The 18582-nt window shown below is 44.5% G+C and overlaps 1 protein-coding gene across 3 annotated transcripts in view; it reads right to left on the minus strand.

Moving 5' to 3' along the window:
• Positions 1-11602, minus strand: part of PLEKHF2 (pleckstrin homology and FYVE domain containing 2) — a 49198-nt gene extending 37596 nt beyond the window's left edge. For 2 of the 3 annotated variants that reach the window (XM_073330529.1, XM_073330527.1), the window contains exon 1: positions 11393-11602. The gene's annotated coding sequence lies outside the window, so the exon portion shown is untranslated. The remainder of the gene's footprint in view (positions 1-11392) is intronic. The other variant, XM_073330526.1, reaches the window with a different exon arrangement.
• Between the last annotated feature and the right edge of the window lie 6980 nt (positions 11603-18582).

The following is an 18582-nucleotide window of genomic DNA, read 5'->3' on the forward strand; positions in this document are numbered from 1 at the left end:
GAACCTTCAGGACATGCACACAGCTAGCCCATCTAATCACATTAATTTCTTACTATCATCCTCATCTTCCATCCTACCATTTATCATTCACTTGCTGTGTCCTATTTCAAATTATTTTTAAGGTCTTTAGAAGAGAACTATTTTCCTGTGTGTTTGTATATCATCAAATACAGTGCAGCCATGATCCTTTGTGTGCTACTGCTATACATAATACAACCATACTCACACAGTTGAGTCTGTCCTGCTCACTCCGTCTGACAGACTTGAAGAGGGGCAAGCGAAAAATGTGTCAAGTTTTGTTTCCCATATTACAAAATCAGGAAGGCTAGAGGTAAGTTAACTTTCCTTTTTTAAACAATTAGTTGTATAAGACGTTGCACAGTCTTCTTCTGTTCTAAAAAGTTGCTTTCTGAAAAGTTCCAAGATGTGGAGTACAGCATAAGAGTCCTGCGTTTCATCCTCTCATCCACTTAACACATGCAAATAACTCAGCGCCCTCAACATCTTGACACTAGCAATAACTTGTTTGTCAGACTATTTCTACAGTTTTAGATTGCACTCCAATTACTTTTCCTTCATTTTTGGTAAAAGATTGTAGGAAAGGGGATTTCTCTCATTTTTAGTAAACCTGTCACTAGAGGACATTCTGAAGCAACATTCTGACAAACAATGACTTAAGAGTAATGACTAACTTTAATTGTAAGACCCTGCTAAGATCTCAAAGTTATCTGAACTGGTACAATCAAACTAGCGAAGAGACTACATGTCAGTAGTTCTCAAACTCTTTTTTTGGTGGACTACTTGAAAATTGCTGAGGGCCTCGTGGACCACTTAATGATCTTTCCAAATGTTGTTTGTACCATTAGCTAACTATTGGAAAGCGCTTTGGATAAAAGCGGTGTATAAAAAAAACCCTTAATAATAATTTTTTTGTTCTACAAATAAAACCACACAACTCATATTTTAATATCACTAGTCTTAGCTTTCTAATTCAATGGACGTGCCCTTTCTCCCCCCGCTGCGGCAGCCCCCAACCTGAGGCTGGGAAGGAGGGGGTCTCTCCCTCTCTCCCCTGCCACAGCAGCCACAGAGCTGAGGCTGTGAAGGAGGGCCGTCTCTCCCTGGCAGCTGCAGCCCTGGAGCTGGGGAAAGTTGCCTCTTTCTCTGGCGGCCACAGCTCTGCACGTCCCAAATTCCCTCCACCCTCTCTTCTCACTCCATTGCCCCCTCCCAAATACCCCCTAAATTAATCCCCCACAAGGCCACCAGCTCACCCTACACATGTCTTCTCCAGGGTCCAAGCCCTAATTAGTGAAGCCAGGCCTGTGCAGCTCCACTAATTAGGTGGGTAGCCCTTCATTCTCTCGTGTGCAGCTGCCCAGATGCGCACCTTAGAAGGAACTATCTGTGGATCACCTGAATGGAGTTCACGGACCACTGGTGGTCCATGGACCACAGTTTGAGAACCTCTGCTACATGTTAATGTTCCAATAAACTATTTTTTAAGTTTCAAAATTACTATATATAAAAATGAAAACCCCAGTATTTCAAGTCCTCAAATTTCAGAGGTTGAATTCCATTTTATACAATATGCAGAAGTCATGGTACATTCTACTGAATTACATGCTAAATAATGAGCCCTACAGATTAAAGAAAAAAATCCACTCAAGCAACTATCTCTATAAAATGAAATATTGAACTTCAAGAGTGCAATAAAAAACTCAACAGATGTGTGTATCTTTGTTTGTAAAGTCAAAACAAATATGCTAGAGAGAAATTCATTATTTACTCTAACACTATGAGATTAAAGACCCATCGAAACCATGCAGGAGAAAAATACTCAGAACAGTATTAACACCAGGGTGGATAAAAATCAATGATTGTTTAAAGAAAAAAATTAAAAATCTGATAGGTTTTTTTTTTCAAAAAGCATTTTATCAAAACAATCTAAAGATAGTTTTAATTAAGATACATTATACTCAAAGATATCTCATCATGGAATAGGGACTATAAATTCTAATTCTATAGTATGGGACAATATATTCATGTAATGTTTAAGAAAAGTTTTGTAAATGAGTTCCAATAGTTTATGGATTAGGACCCAAATTTATGGGGTTCCACAGGCTTCCGTATAGAAAGATTAACCTAAATAATTCATCTACCCAATGAGACTCAGTGCTCAGTCTAGAAGATACCATCAGAGATGCTTAGTTTTACAGTTCTCAAACTGTGGATTTGTGTCTCCAGAGATAACATGCTTGTTAACAACAAAAATGTTTTTAAATAAATAAATAGAGGTGAGAAATAACAGACCTCAACTCTATTCTCCCTCTGCAAATCTATGTACACAGAGTCAATCCCTTACCTCTCTAAAAGTGCAACGTTTCAAAAAGTTCAATGAATAGAAGATTGTTGGGGGCGAAATACATCTGGACAAGGAGAAGAAGTCTGGAGATAAATGTGAGAAGTTAAGGACAAATACTTGCTTTGTTAAACTATTATATGTTTGCTGTTGAAGAAAAAAATCCAGAATACTTAACGTTGTTGTTTTAGTTAAATAAAAATTTAAATCTCTGTCTGGTGGTGTTCTCCTCCTAATACAGCATGGCAAGAAAATCCTCCATATATTAATGATTAACCTGTTGAACTGGAGATAGTTCACCTCCCAATGACTTCATAAATATCTGCTTCAATTACCTTTGGTAAATGAAATAACCAAACAATCATTCATTTTCTGATATAGCTGTAAAACTAATCTGAAAAGTTTTCAAAATAAATCACTGTTTAAAAATGTATAGTGTGTACCTTTCAAAAATGAAACCTACATCTATCTCCGAGTTGTGAAGAATATGTATTAAGGTTATAACAACCAACAAGAATGCACTTTTATGTAGAAAACTATGATTAAATCGAGTCTTCTTCACTAGTGATTTAAATCAATTTGATTTAAATCAAATCCACCCTGATTAACACTTTAATCAAAAAGAGCATTACTGTGCAAAATTGCAGCCTTAATTCTGCAAGCCCCCAAGTAAGCAATTCATACTCATTCAAGCAGTCCCATTTACCTCAACAGGACTGCTCACTGAATAAGAATTTGCAGGACTTGACTTGTTAGTACAGCTATTATTATGACTTATAAAAACATTGCAACATTCTTCAGTGTGATAAATATATTCTTCCACACTGTCTACAGCAGGGGCGGGCAAACTTTTTGGCCTGAGGGCCAAATTGGGTTTCCAAAATTGTATGGAGGGCTGGTTGGAGAGGCTGTCACTCCCAAAGCAGGCAGGCGTGGCCTGGCCCCCACCTCCTATCCGACACACACCCCCCCGCTTCTCGCCCCCTGACAGCTCCCCTGGGACTCCTGCCCCATCCAACCCCCCGGTTCCCTGTCCCCTGACAGCCCCCCCCAGGGACTCCTGCCCCATCCACCCCCTGCTCCCTGTCCCCTGACCACCCCTGTACCCCCCACCCCTTACTGCCCCCTGCCGTCCCATCCAAACACCCCCCTCATTCCTCACTGCCCCCTGCCCTGGGACCCTTGCCCCATCCAACCCCCGTTCTCCCACCCTCTGACCACCCCAACCCCCTATCCACCACTCCAAACTTTCTTGCCCTCTATCCAACCCCCCCTGCTCCCTGCCCCCTTAACGCGCTGCCTGGAGCACAGGTGGCTGGAGCTGCCCAGAGCACCAGGTCAGGCCAAGGCTCTGCAACTGCACTGCCAGGCTGCCCAGAGCATTACGCTGGCGGTGCAGTGTGCTGAGGCTGCGGGGTAGAGGGAACAGCAGGGGAGGGGCCGGGGACTAGCCTCCTGGGCCAGGAACTCAGGGGCCAGGCAGGTGGGACGCGCAGGCTGGATGTGGTCCGCAGGCCGTAGTTTGCCCACCTCTGGTCTACAGATATCCCTTTTCTCCCCCATCACCATTAAAACAATTACTTGTCTAAGTTACTCGAGCACAAGTAATATCACAACACATTATAAAATTCTGTATTTGTTTAGGAGAAAAAGGACAACTTTTTAAGCTTACTTTGTTCCACTTCAAAAGTAAGTTTTATATAATAACCTTTATTTTCTCTTCAAACAAAATAAACACTGAAAATTTAATCAGAAGTAAATTAAATTATTTAATTTACCTGTCCATGCAGTCAACAACAGTGCCCTATCTGGATATCGCTACTGCTATTACAAATCATATGAAGTAATTGAAAAAAATATAAGCTTAAGCACTATAATTATTCTGAAGTCAATAAAAAGATGAAAAGCATGTTGCCATGGAATGTAGTTATTTACAATACTGCTCTTTCCAATGGGAAAGCAGGACTTAATTCTGAGCATTTTAGGTTGAACAGCAGTTTACTATATGTAAGGGAATTCTAGGGTTGACCAAAACCAGGATACGACTACACAGCAAAAACTACACACGAGCTAGCTTGAATCCAGCTAGCACAGTTAATTATGGCAGTAAAGAAAATGTGTATCAGAGCTATTATTGCCTTCTCAAGTCTGCAGACAACCTGAAACACCGGCTCAGATGAGTGAAGCCCTGTGCCACCTCACCAACACTAATCACACTGGTGTGTGTTAAAAGCTATATTTTAGCTCAATGATAAAATGTTAACTATTTTATCGCTGATCACCTTAGACAGATGGGTGAGATTTTTAAAGTTGCTACAGTGAGAAAAATGCAAAGGAAGGAAAAAGAAACTAGAGAAATTCAGACTAGAAATAAGGCCTAAGCTTTGAACAGTGAGGTTAATTAACCACTAGAACAACTGATTGGGATTCATTTAGTGGATTCTCCATCACTGGCTATTTTGAAATCAAGACTGGATTTTTTTTTTAAAAAAAGAAAGATGCTCTCGGAATTATTTTGGGGAAGTTCTATGGCCTGTGTTACACAGGAGGTCATACTAGATGATCAATAGTCCCTTCTAGCCTTGGAATCTATGCTGAATGTGACAATAAGATATTGAATAATGGTAATAAATAAAAGTTTAGTTACCAGATAAAGATTTGGTTCCCCCCTGGATCTTTGTACAAACTCCCAATGACATTAGTGCAGTGGTCCCCAAATGTTTTCAGTCATGCCCCCCCCTTGCCCAGTCTGCACCCCCACCCCAGGTGCCATGATCGAGAGCCACGGCCAGGAACGGGGCCAGAGCTTGGAGCGGGAGCCGAGAGACAGGAGCTGAGCCAGAGCTGGGGGCGGGGCTGGGTGGTACTCCCACCCCTGTCCTTGTGAGGGCTGACCTGGGCCCCACTGCATCCCTCCCCTGAAATGTTCCTCTGCACCCCACTCAGGGGGCATGCCCCACAGTTTGGGGACCGCTGCATTAGTGAGAGATCTACTGTTAATCAAGGAAGTATGTAACCCTAAATTTGTATCCCAGCCCACTACTCATAATTAAAAATGGAATTCAGCCCTCTTTACAGAATGAGCAACACTCCTGCCATCAATGCATATTTAGAAAAAACAAAATCTTGCCTTCTCAATTCTGAATGACACAAGGGAGGAAACTAATCTAATTTCCTCCCCATGCCAAGCCTCTACAGCTCAGTTTTGCATTTAAAATTTAAGTGGTTCCATCTACCTAGCTTTGTTTGCAACACTAACCTCTTAAAGCCCTTGCGGCAGTGCTCACTAAGGGCACGTCTACACTACAGCTCTGAGATCGAGCCACTGGTGGTCAATTTAGCGAGTCCAGTAAAGACCCGACAAATCTACTGCAGATCACTCTTCAATGAGAAGAGTAAGGTAAGTCGATGGGAGATTTTCTCCCGTCAACCCCCCGGGGTGTAGACCCCGCAGTAACTCAACCTAAGGTATGTCGACTCCAGCTACGACTCCAGCCCAAGCCCATACAGCAATGAAACAGCCCTGCAACCCGAGCCCCTTGAGCTTGAGTCAACTGGCACAGACCAGCCACAGGTTTATCTTTGTGATGTAGACATATAAGTAAACTTAGAGTAAGGCCTAGTTCCACCTCTTCTGGCCGGAGGCAATCAGCCACCCCCCAATGTGCAGAGCATTACTAACTGGGGTTTTAGCCCTTACTTCAAAGTGATGGAGGCTAAGTCCCATCACACCCCTCTAAGAGCCACGTGATATATTTTCCATGTAAAAAAAAGAATGCAGGGTTGATGGGATTAGTGATTCATATTCAGCACACAAAGGACTGCTGGATTCAGTCTAAATGCCATTTAGAGCCAGTAATTTTAATACTCAAAACAACTTAAACGCCTGGAAATATACAGTTTTTAATTAGTCGAACCAGAGTACAGGAAGCCATTGAAGTGGGTAGTCATAATGGAAATAAGATTCTCATTTTGCACTCAACTCCTTAACCACTCTTCAATTAAAAGTTAACTCTCAAAGTATAATTAAAGTTATAGTTTAAATTCAGAGCTAAAGATGCTACTTTCTCATATTGTTGTGCCCAAGCACTACAGATCATCTGTAGCAACACCACATACTAATGAGAACCCTGCAAAAGAATGTTCAAAGAAACATGCATCTCATAAAATCATAGAACTGAAAGGGACCCGAGAGATCATCTAATCCGACTCAGTCCTGCCATGAGTGCAGGGGACTGAAGTATTATCTAGAGTTTCTAGACCATCCCTGACACGTGTTTGTCCAACCTGCTCTTAAAATTCTCCAATGATGGAGATTCTACAACCTCCCTAGGCAATTTATTCCATTAACTACCCTGCCTTTGCTGCAATTTAAGACCATTGCTTCTTGTCCTATCGTCAGCGGTTAAGGAGAACAATTTTTCTCCCTCCTCCTTGTAACAAGCTTTTATGTACCTGAAAACTGTTATGTCCCCTCTCAGTCTTCTCTTCTCCAGACTAAACAAACCCAATTTTTTCGATCTTCCCTCATAAAGTCATGTTTTCTAGACCTTTAATCATTTTTGTTGCTCTCCTTTGGACTTTCTCCAATTTGTCCAAATTTTTCCTGAAATGTGGCACTCAGAACTGGACACAGTGCTCCAGCAGAGGCCTAATCAGTGCGGGGTAGAGCAGAAGAATTATTTCTCGTGTCTTGCTTACAACACTCCTGCTAGTACATCCCAGAATGACGTTTGCTTTTTTTGCATCAGTGTTACACTGTTGACTCATTTAGCTTGTGAACCCCAGATGCCTTTCAACAGTACTCCATCCTTGGTAGTCATTTCCCATTGTGTGCGTGCGCTTGTTCGGTCCTTCCTAAGTGGAGTATTTTGCATTTGTCCTTATTGAATTTCATCCTATTTATTTCAAATCATTTCTCCAGTTTGTCCAAATCATTTTGAAATTTATCCTGGCCTCCAAAGCACTTGCAACTCCTCTCAGCTCGGTATCGTTCACAAACTTTATAAGTGTACTCTCTATTCCATTATAAATCATAGATGAAGATACTGAACAGAACCGGACCCAAAACTGATCCCTGTAGGACCCCACTGGATATGGACTTCCAGCTTGACTGTGAACCATTGATAACTACTCTCTGGGAATGGTTTTCCAACCAGGTATGCACCCACCTTATAGTAACACCATCTAGGTTGCATTTCCCTAGTTTGTTTATGAGAAGATCATGTAAGACGCTATCAAAAGCCTTAAACTCAAGATATACCACATCAACTGCTACCCCCATCCAAAATGCTTGTTAACCCTGTCAAAGAAAGCTGTTGTCAAGAATAAATCATGTCAAATCAACACAAATCCATGCTGTTACTATCACCTTATTATGTTCTAGGTGTTTGCAAACTGATTGCACAATATTTGCCCCTTTCCAATCCTCTGGAATCATTCCAGTCTTCCATGACTTTTCAAAGATAATCATTAATGGCTCAGATATCCTCTCAGTCAGCTCCTTGAGTATTCTAGGATGTATTTCATCAGGCCTTGGTGACTTTAAGACATCGAACTTGTCTAAGGCTATGTCTGCACTAGCATCTTTGTTGGTAAAGCTTTTTTCACACCCCTGAGCGACATAAGTTACACCAACAGATGTGCTGGTGTGGACAGCGCCACGTCAGTGGGAGATGCTCTCCCGCTGCTATAGCTGCTGCCGCTCATCGGGGGGTGGTTAAATTATGCTGACAGGAGAACTACATACACAGGAGACCTTACCTTGCATTGGTACAGCTGTGCCACCGTAAGGTCTCTAGTATAGATATAGCCTATGTAATTTTTAACTTTTTCTTTCCCTATTTTAGCCACTGATCCTACCACATTTTTATTAGCATTCACAATGTTCGATTCACTACTAACCTTTTGAGTGAAAACTGAAACTGAAGTAATTTAGCACTTCTGCCATTTCCACATTTTCTGTTATTGTTTCCCCCCCCCTCTCATCCCTGAAGTCCATCACTAACAATAACCAATTAAACTACACAGATCTTAACGGGGACCTTGAAGTTGAGCAAGTATTTGAGTTTCGTATTTGGGAAACAGGAGGAAGTAGTCAAAAATTTGTCAATTTAATTTTAGTCTCACTTCCCTAATTGTGTTAATTCATCTTGTTTTAATTTAAAATGTTAAATGCATTACAAACTCAGATAACTTATTTGGCAGTATTAGATATCAGTCTCTAGAGTAACCAAACAAATTTAATGAATATGAAGTCTTATATTGCTTCTAGACCATTATGGTCAATTTAGTCAATTTATCAAAGGAATCCTTAATCCATAGTTCTAGGTATGTGCAGTAGCTTTGCTTACTAAAAATACTGATGAAATCAAGGATTAGTCAGTAGCTAGGCAGCAGCCACATTTCTAAATAAAGCGGGACATTTTAGACTAAAGTAGACGCCAAGTAGTACTTACTAGGAGTACAATTCATTATTCCCTAATATAGAAAAATATCACAAAGTATTCACAAAATCAAACGAGAAAAAAGCAACTGAAAGTAATAATCTTTCTTTTGCCTTATTTTAAATGTATAACGGTTAAGTCTTTTTTCTTGAATTGCTTTCAGAATAACTCATCACATTTAAAATGAGACTGTTTCAACAGATCAAATATACACTTCAATATATAAATTACAGAAATACTAACAAACTTAGTCATGTTGACAAACGGAAGATTCAGGCAGTTTTACAAATTTTTATTTTAGTGATCATATCAAACTGTTTCAACCCTCTTTAGTTCATCTAGGATAGCTAGTTACCTCTAATCAAATCTACGAATAAAGAGTTAAACAGACAAGGAGGGTGAAAATGTCTTTTACTGAATCAACTTCTGTTGATGAAAGGGACAAGTTTTCAAGCTACACAGCACTCTTCTTCAGGTCTGGGAAAATACAACTAAATACAAGGTGGAACATAGTTTAGCATAATAGTCAACGCACACTTTAAGGCCAGGGCTATACAACAGACATACCGACCTATATCCACCTCACTGAGAGACGTAGTTATAATAGCCTAACCCCCTTTGTGGACACCCCCATGTCAATGGGAGAGTTTCTCCCACCAACGTAGCTACTACTGCCTCTCAGGGAGGTGGATTAAACTACACGAACGGTAGATGTTCTCCCGACGGCGTAAGAGCATCTTCAACAATGTGCTGCAGCTGCACCACTGTAGCGCTGTATGTGAAGACAAGCCCTAAGATATTTCCCAGACCTGAGGAAGAGCTGTGTAGTTCGAAAGCTTGTCTCTTTCATCAACAGAAGTTGGTCCAATAAGAGATATTACCTCATCCACCCTGTCTCTCAAACCCTGAGACCAACATGGCTACAACAACACTGAAAAAAACTTTAAACAGATCACATTTATTCAAAGTCCTCAAATTAAGTAGTGATAAATATTTGATCACTTATCGTCCATTTGCTATGTTTATTCAAATGTCTTCATGGAAGCCCGCAGGAGATAAGAGTAACAATAAATGGCATACCAATTAAGGATTGTGTTTAACAGAAACCTCATACTGATTTGATGAGCCAACATCTATCTGCTCTTTTAAAAAACTTCATATATTAATAGTAAAGGCATTCATTAAGAATGTGGCCAGGAACTGAATGCTGGTGTAAATCCTATATACTATTGCATTTGTTTGGAAACCTTTGTATTTATAGAGTGCTTAGGCCCAGATTTTGTAACATGACATACAGGCAGATAGATCCCCACACGCACATGGAGACTCACTAAATTCAAGGGTACTCCACATTTGCACAGAGGTCTGTCCACACACACTAGGCTACATGCTGGTCTGTAATAGGCACTGTATAGCTATATATATATATATATATATATGCGCAGCTCCAAAGAAATCCCTCTTTTGGCAGCTGGCATTTACTGGGTCATAGAACATATATTTGCTTCAAGGGATAAAGTGCAAGATGCCTCATGAATTTCACACACTATGCTTAAGCACTTTTGCTTTTTAAAGTGTTAGTAGGGTACTTTAAAAGAGATGCAATCAGTACATGATTGTCACAACGCTTTAAGAAAAAAAAAACAACAAGATTACAAATGTAATCTTTTTTTCAAGAAAAAAATATCTGGCCTGCAAAATACTGTGCACAAACCCCAAATAAATCCCTATTTCCAAATATTTATTTCCACACAGCTACCCAGGATCCGGGGGTTTTAGTTTGAATACAGGGTGATTTATAAGTGAAGTGAAACAACAAATCCAGACAACTAAAGATTATGGGCCCAACCCTGTTCCCATTTAAGCGAGTGAGAGATTTACCCGCGGCTGCCACAACCACAGGGTCCTGTCGAAGTGACAAATACAGGGGAGCTCGCTCGCTCCCCTCCAGTCACAATCCACTCCCATAACTGATGCTGTCAAGTTACAGGGCGTCTCCTGGCTCCTGAAGCCCGACAGCCGCATGAACCCCGCGGCCGGGGCACGCACCCCCCCGGGCCAGGGCAGCAGGGGGCTGCAGGCACTCGGTGCGTCCCCTACGGGGAGGCAGGAGCGGAGTCCCGCCCGCTGGCGCTGCCTGCAGCGGGGCTAGGGGTGAGTAACCACCGGCCCGGGACGGGCACTGAGCACCTACAACTCCCAGCGCTGCCGCGCCGTGAGCCGCCCCCCACCCCCATTGCCGCCCGCACGGGGACGGGGCCAGCTGCGGCACCCTGCCCTGCGGAGATGCGGGGGCAAACGCGCCCCACCGACCTCCCGCAGGAGCAAAGCCCCGCGGGCGAAGCTTGTCGGCCGAGATCCCGCACCCGAGGGCGGGGTCGCGCCCTGCCCGTCCCCACAGGGGCAGCTCCCGCGCCAGCCCGGCGACACGGGCTCCCAACATGGCCGCGGAGCAGCAGCCGGAGCCCAGGCAGCGGGAGCCCGCAGGGAAAGTTTGCCCGCCGCCGCCCGCTCGCCCGACTCCTGCCGCAGCCGAGCCTGGCCGGTGCCGAGAGGACACGAGGCCCCCCGCCGCGCGACTTACCGAGGGAGAGCCCGGCCCGGCGCGCGCAGCTCTCTCCGCTCGGGCCCCAGCCGCGCTCGCGCCTGCTAACTGCCAGCCCCGTCCCACGCCCGCCCAGCCGCGCTCACACATCACCGTCCCTGGCCCCAGCTGCGGGAGGACGGGCTCCAGGGGCCCCGCCCCAGCCCTTGGGATCTAGGGGGAGGGGCCGCCGCCATCTTGGGAGCCGGGGGGGGGGGGAAGGGCTTCGTAGCGTTTGGGAGGGTGTAGGGACGAGGAAACTCTGAGGCTTCCTACCGGGCTCTGCGTTGGGGGGAATGGACGAAAGAGTCCACTCCTCCCCCTTCACGCTCTGGAGAGTCTCCCCCCTCCCCCCGGACCTGCCTGCCCTCCACCCCTCCTTCCGTGGAGAGAGAGTCCCCCCCCCCCCCCCGCACTCCCTTCATTCACTGAGAGTCCCCCCTACAGCCCTGCCCGGTCACTCCTTGGAAAGAAGCCCCCGTGCAGAGCTGCCCGCCCCCAGTGCAGATCTTGCCCCAAGTCTCCTCACTGCTCGATGCAACTTCTTCGTTATTGTGGATTATTAAATTAAGGAGTGTTTTCAAAGTCTTCCTTTAGGGAGAGTGCCTCTTGATGCGGGTGAGTCAATGAACTATATACAGTGTTTCACATTGTTCCCGCAGCTCATGACATGACTCTGTCTACTCTGGAAAATTGTCGTGTTTGAGTTGAATCCCAACCCGACATTAATGTGTAGCAAATAAAAACAGTGTGAACAACTTCAGTCAGTTCTAAACTTTGAAAAGAAGTGTATTATTTTGATAAACAAGACACAATTAAACCTGATCTGCGTCTTCTGCTCCTCTGACCACATTTTTTCCTTACTTCATTTCTATACAGGCTTCTTTCTCCTTAAATCTAATAAAAAGAAATCTAATGAGACTCTTAGCCCTGTCCTCATCTCCTGCTGCTTTCTTTGATCTCCATGTGATTCTCTTCTGACTGCTCTTTTTGTCTCTTTTGCCTACTCGAGACCTAGACTCTAACTCCTTACATTTCACTGCATACACTTGCAACAGACTAATACTAAATTATGCTAACCTTCCTCCCCTCTTCAGTAAAACTTCTGATGATCCAGCCACCTTTCCTGAGATAATTGTTCTGTGAAGCACTCACACAATTCTGTGTGTTGTACAAGCTGAGCCCTTAGGTTGTAAGACTCTTGAGGCAGAGATTTATTAATTATTCAGCATACTTCATCTACTGTAGTGTTTTTCAACCTTTTCCATACTGGGATCCTGCTCTCATCTAGCCAGGATCTATCTGGCACCCTCCTCCCATTTTGCAATATGGGAAAGGCAGAGAGTAGTTGCATCACCCTTACAGCTAGTCACAGTCCCCAAGCTGAGAACCCGTGATATATTGCAGTGATTCTCAGCTAATGGTGGGGAGCAGCCCCCAGGGAGGATCATGAAAGGCAATTGGGGGTGGGTGGGACAGGAAGCATTGCAAATTTTATTGCAACTCTAATGCAAAGAATATCTTCTTCCCCTACTTCCTGCACATCCTTCTCCTTTCACGTTAAGTATTCTTGGTCAATCTCATGAAACACACACACATTATATAGGCAGATCACTATTGTCAATGATAAATTTACTGTCAGAGTAAAAAGTGGAAGGGGGTCCTGAAAATTTTTGATTTTGAATAAGAGATTGCCAACCTGATCTATTGTATTGCCTCCTGTATACTAAAATGCTACATAAAGGGATAAATAAGGATCTCATTCCGCACAAGAGATCCACTTCCTGGACCCTACAGTGAAAATAAGTGATGGTCCCATAAACACCACCCTATACCAGAAACCTACTAACCGCCATACTTAGCTACATGCCTTCAGCTTCCTTCCAGGACACATCACACAATCCATTGTCTACAGCCAGGCCCTAAGACACAATCGAATTTGCTCTAATCCCTCAGACAGAGACAAACACCTACAAGATCTTTATCAAGCATTCTTAAAACTACAATACCCACCTGGGGAATTGAGGAAACAGATTGACAGAGCAAGACAGGTACTCAGAAATCACCTACTACAGGACAGGCCCAACAAGGAAAATAACAGAACACCACTGGCCATCACGTACAGCCCCCAGCTAAAACCTCTCCAGCACATTATCAGCGATCTACAACCCATCCTGGAAAACGATCCCTCACTCTCCCAGACCTTGGGAGGCAGGCCAGTCCTTGCTTACAGACAGCCCCCGAACCAAATACTCACCAGCAACTACACACCCCACCACAGAAACACTAACCCAGGAAACAATCCCTGTAGCAAACCTCATTGCCTACTCTGTCCCCATATCTACTGTAGCGACACCATCAGCGGCTCATTCACCTGCACATCTACTAAAGTTATATATACCATCATGTGCCAGCCATGCCCCCCTGCCACGTACATTGGCCAAACTGGACAGTCCCTACATAAAAGAATAAATGGACACAAATTGGACATCAGGAATGGTAACATACAAAAGCCAGTGGGAGAACACTTCAATCTTCCTGGACATTCTATAACAGATTTGAAAGTAGCTATACTTGAACAAAAAAACTTCAGAAACAGACTTCAAAGAGAAGCAGCAGAACTAAAGTTCATTTGCAAATTTAACACCATTAATTTGGGCTTGAATAGGGACTGGGAGTGGCTGGCTCGTTACAAAAGCAGCTTTGCTTCTCCTGGAATTGACACCTCCTCATCTATTATTGGGAGTGGATTACATCCCCCTGATTGAATTGGCCCTGTCAACACTGGTTCTCCACTTGTGAGGTAACTCCCTTTTATGTCTGCATCTGTAATTTTCACTCCATGCATCTGAAGAAGTGGGGTTTTTACCCACGAAAGCTTATGCTCAAATAAATCTATTAGTCTTTAAGGTGCCACCGGACTCCTTGTTGTTTTTGTGGATACAGACTAACATGGCTACCCCCAATAGAATCCTTTACTCCTGTTTTAAATGACTACTTCAGTTGCCTACCCAAGTTTTTCAGTACAACATTTTCAATCTTTTAGTCTTAGACCAGTGGTTTTCAAACTTTTTTTCTGGCGACCCAGTTAAAGAAGATTGTTGATGCCCATGACCCAACAGTGCTGGGGATGAGAGGTTTGGGGTGTGGGAGGGGCTCAGGGCTGGGGCAGAGGGTTGGGGTGCAGAGGTGAGGGGTGGGGCCAGGAATGAGGGGTTCAGGGTGTGGGAGGGGGCTCTGGGCTAGGGAAGGGGTTTGGGATGCAGGAGGGGGCTCTGGGTTTGGGGGACTCAGGGCTGGGGCAGAGTGTTGGGGTGCAGGAGGAGGTCAGGGCTCTGGACTGGGGGTGCAGGCTCTGGGGTGGGGCCAGGGATGAGGATTTTGGTGTGCAGGAGGGGGTCTGGGTCTGGGGGTGGGGCTCAGGACTGGAGCAGGGGATTGGGGCATGGAGTTAGGGTGCAGGCTTACCTCGGACGGCTGCCGGTCAGCGGCGCAGTGGGGGTGCTAAGGCAGGCTTCCTGCCTGTCTTAGCACCATGGACCGCGCTGTGCTGTGGAAGGGCCCACCCCCCACCTAGGAGCGGACCTGCTGCTGGCAGCTTCTGGGGCACAGCACGGTGTCAGAACAAGTAGGGACCAGCCTGCCTTAGTCGGGCAGCACCGCTGACGGGACTTTTAACGGCCCGGTTGGCAGTGCTTACCTGAGCCACCGCAACCCAGAGCCTTACAATCCACGACCCAGTACTGTGTCGCGACCCACAGTTTGAAAACCACTCTTTTTGGCAACCCATTTGTGCTAGTCCCTTGGCTGTAGGGTTACCACCTATTCTAAGATTTCTAACACCTCACCATTTTTAAAAGGTAAATTGTGCAAGCAGTAGAGGATGTTCACAGACGCTAAAATAGCTTTTTGCAGCCTATGAAACACTTGGGAGATGGTAATATTTTTCCTGCAATATAATTATGTTATATACAGATTTGACCACATTGTATCACAGCTAAATCACAGAATATCAGGGTTGGAAGGGACCTCAGGAGGTCGTCTAGTCCAACCCCCTACTCAAAGCAGGACCAATCCCCAATTAAATCATCCCAGCCAGGGCTTTGTCAAGCCTGACCTTAAAAACCTCAAAGGAAGGAGATTCTACCACCTCCCTAGATAACACATTCCAGTGCTTCACCACCCTCCTAGTGAAAGAGTTTTTCTTAATATCCAACCTAAACCTCCCCCACTGCAACTTGAGACCATTACTCCTTGTTCTGCCATCTGCTACCACTGAGAACAGTCTAGATCCATCCTCTTTGGAACCCCCTTTCAGGTAGTTGAAAGCAGCTATCAAATCCCCCCTCATTCTTCTCTTCTGCAGACTAAATAATCCCAGTTCCCTCAGCCTCTCCTCATAAATCCTGTGTTCCAGTCCCCTAATCATTTTTGTTGCCCTCCACTGGACGCTTTCCAATTTTTCCACATCCTTCTTGTAGTGTGGTGCCCAAAACTGGACACAGCACTCCAGATGAGGCCTCTAATGACACAACATCAAAATGTACAAGTTTGTGCTGTGAGAGAAACTCAGAAAAACAGCAACAACATTTTTGAACATTTTTGGTTCATTAAGAAGGTTTCACTTATATGAAGACAGTAGGGTTTGGGTTCTCCAGTTTTCATATTCACCTAATTATTGGGCTGTGAAATTACTGGCTTTTTGGCAGAAAAGAAATGGCCCCAAATCCTTAATCTATGAAAAACCCAAATTATTAAACTAACTGGTGGAGTGTCCAAAGGGAAGGAAAATCCCAGTAGTTTCTGAATTCAAGTTTTTGGTATTTCTCCCCCAGAGCCTCGGTTTTAAAGATGACTGCATTTTTTTTTTTAAAGGAACAAATCCTACCTTGGCCCAAGTGGCCACAGTGAAACCTGGTCTGTTATGCTGCATGGGGTTGGGGTGGAAGGGTAGAATTAAGGAGGCTGCACAGGGAGTGTGCACCTATTGCTAAGGCTAAGATTTTGTCACAAAGTGACTTCTAGCGACCTCTGAGACATTTTTGCTTCAGCCCTGGAGTGGTAGGACTAGACCTACAGTAAGCCACCAGGGCCCCCTTGCAAGTCCCAGCTGCTGCGGGCGGTGGGCCCTCCCCCCCTGCAGTCCCCAGCCAGCACAACAGGTGGCAGGGACCCCCTGCTTCCTCAAGCCACTGCCGTGGGTAGCAGAGGGACCCCCACAGCTCCAAGCCTCTGCCATAGATGGGGAGACCCCACAGCTCCAAGCTGCTGCTAGCTGCAGGGCAGACCCTGAGCTTTCAGTCACTGTGGGTGGGGGAACCCTGGAGCCCCAGCACTCCTCCCCCACTTCAATGGAGCTGTGTCAGTACACATCAGGTGAGTATCTGGTTCCAGGTTTGTACCGTATTGTATATCTATTAGTGGGCGAACAGCAGATATCCATCCACCTTTTTCCATCCATGTTGCAATGGTGATCCAATATCTGGTTTGCCTGTATGCGAAGACTTCCAAATCTTCCAAATCCAATATCTTTGTTTGCCAAGATGCTCTTTTGATATGATCTTCAAAACTGCCCTCACATGTTTGGGGTTTAGCCAGTGACTTGTCCTTTTTGGTGGCTAGATGGCAGCGCAAGCAATTCAGGTCTCTGAGGGTCTTCTTTTCTTTCTTGCTCTGGTCATACAGCATTGCTATCAACTTCCTTGCTGCAGAAATTGCTGCTTGTCCATCTGTGACACAGAGGCCTATTGGTGGTTTACTATTCTGTGTCAGCAATGCTTGTCAGGCCTGACATACTCAATGTACTCCAACTCACTGTTGTCATAATCTGTATCTAAAAGGTTGTGTAAGGTATCATAAGCAAACTGGTGACACACTGGTCCTGAAAATCATTGTGTGGTGTATGTATGGGAGTGGTCAAAGAGTTATAAATATGTGCTAGAATTATGTTCTTAAAATATGTTTGACAAGCAATGTATAAGACAAGTCTGCTTTAGACAAAGAAATGTATTTGCTTGTCTGACCAGCCTGGTCGTCAGGCAGAGACATTGAAGTAACTTTTACATAAATGGTAAGCAAAGTCATCAAATTAGTGAGTAAGGGAGATAGCCTCTTTCATATCACAATGGGGGAGGAGATTGAAAAAAATTAACGTGTTGTCAGCTCCCTGGTGGACACAACAAGCTGAACCCCCAGGAGGGCTTCCTGCCTCCTGAAGCACTGTCATGGAACTTTGGAAGATAATAAGCAATGACACAAAGTCATTTTTGCATCTGTAATGGGGGACATTCACCTCTTGAGTGACTCCTAATGCTACATGCAGTACTGCAGGCCCTTTTCCTCTCCTGGCGTCCCCTTATAGGTTGTTGACCTTGTTTGGCGGGTCTTCAGTGCCTCAGGCCTCCGGCTGAGTCACACAATCAAAATGAACCCGTTCCGGGTTTTGCATTTGTCATTTAACATTAAACACAGATTTTTTTCCCCCAGTATCAATTAGGGATGATACAGAGTCACATCCTGTTAATGCATGTACTGCAGAAAGTATGTTGGAGAAGTCAGGAGTGAGTGTGTCACAAATTTCATGCAGAGATATGAAGCAATACTTGTCAGTTGTGCTGGTAACGGTGCCTGTTTCAATCCACATGGTATCTGTGCATTCCATTTTTGGAAAGTAGTCAACAGAAAGGACCAAAACAACTGTATCAGGTGACCTAATTACTATGGTTCCTTTGACACCAAGAGAACCAAGAGCCATATGGGCACATACAAAGGTCCATCTAGCCCAGTATCCTGTCTTCCAACAGTGGCCAATACCAGGTGCCTCAGAACAAATGAACAGAACAGGTAATCATCAAGTGATCCATCCCCTGTTGCCCATTCCCAGCTTCTGGCAAACAGAGGCTAGGGCCACCATGCCTGCCCATCCTGGCTAATAGCCATTGATGGACCTATCCTCCATGAACTTGCCAAGTTCTTTTTGGAACCCTGTTATAGTCTTTGCCTTCACAACATCCTCTGGCAAGGAATTCCACAGGTTGACTGTGCATTGTGTGAAGAAGTACTTCCTTCTGTTTTAAATCTGCTGCCTATTAATTTCATTTGTTCTTGTGTTAAGAGGAGGAGTAAATAACACTTCCTTATTTACTTTCTCCACACCAGTCATGATTTTATAGACCTCAATCATATTTCCC

This window comes from Lepidochelys kempii, chromosome 2, assembly GCF_965140265.1.
Source record: "Lepidochelys kempii isolate rLepKem1 chromosome 2, rLepKem1.hap2, whole genome shotgun sequence".
In the NCBI taxonomy this organism is placed as follows: Eukaryota; Metazoa; Chordata; order Testudines; family Cheloniidae; genus Lepidochelys; species Lepidochelys kempii.